We start from the raw sequence: 872 nt of genomic DNA on the forward strand, positions 1-872 counted from the left end.
ACTATCTTAAATACAGTGAACTTTGGATTACACCAAAAGACTTCTTCCTTCTATAATAATCCTCTTCAACATATTTAGCGTCTGCACTGACTTAAGATGTCTGACATGCTTTCTTTAGATTTAAACATAAGATGTTATCTATTAACACATTTTTCATTTTACTACTACTACTACTACTACTACTACTACTTGATGTCTTGTTCTTTCTCTTTTCTCAATCTCGTGTTCCTTTTAGCTTTCCATTCTCCTTATCATATTTGCATGATACAGTGTGTGTAGTGTGTGACATATACATGTATCAGTTATAAGTGTATGTGCACACATGACATGAGTGTGATGGATATTACATATGCACATATGCACATATGTATGTATCATCATAATCATCATAATCATCATCAACAGCACCTTTTCATATCTGCTTTATTGATGCTTGCATAGGCTGGACAGATCTTCTAAGGCAACACTTTTAGCTTAAAACTTAGCTGCCCTTTAAAAAGCCATGTCATTTGATATTTAAAAATTCATACAAAAAGGAAGAAAAAAAAAAAAAAGAAAAGAAATCCCCCAGTTTTGTTGATGGGGTTGTAAAAGAAAATCTGACTTCATCGATGTCATAACTTGTCAAATGATTCAGTGTGAAAACAGACAACATTTTTTGACAGGAAACAATTTGAAACTTTTCAGGAAAAGCAAAGTGGGAAACACTTCTCTTCCGTTCATTAAAACTAAAAAATTTCAAAAGAATTAATGAGTAAAAGATTGGAGAAAGAAATTTAGTTTAGAAAGATGGTCTATGGCCATACTGGAGCACTGGCTTGAAGGGCTTTTGTCAAACAAATCGACCCCAGGATTTATTTTTTATGTCTAGG

General features: G+C 32.7%; 1 protein-coding gene across 4 annotated transcripts in view; it reads right to left on the reverse strand.

The window, feature by feature from the left end:
• LOC106871242 (polypeptide N-acetylgalactosaminyltransferase 5) overlaps nucleotides 1-872 on the reverse strand; it is a 124,770-nt gene that overhangs the window by 44,083 nt on the left and 79,815 nt on the right. The gene's annotated exons all lie outside the window — the stretch shown is intronic.

The sequence above is a fragment of the Octopus bimaculoides genome, chromosome 27 (genome assembly GCF_001194135.2).
Source record: "Octopus bimaculoides isolate UCB-OBI-ISO-001 chromosome 27, ASM119413v2, whole genome shotgun sequence".
Taxonomy (NCBI): Eukaryota; Metazoa; Mollusca; class Cephalopoda; order Octopoda; family Octopodidae; genus Octopus; species Octopus bimaculoides.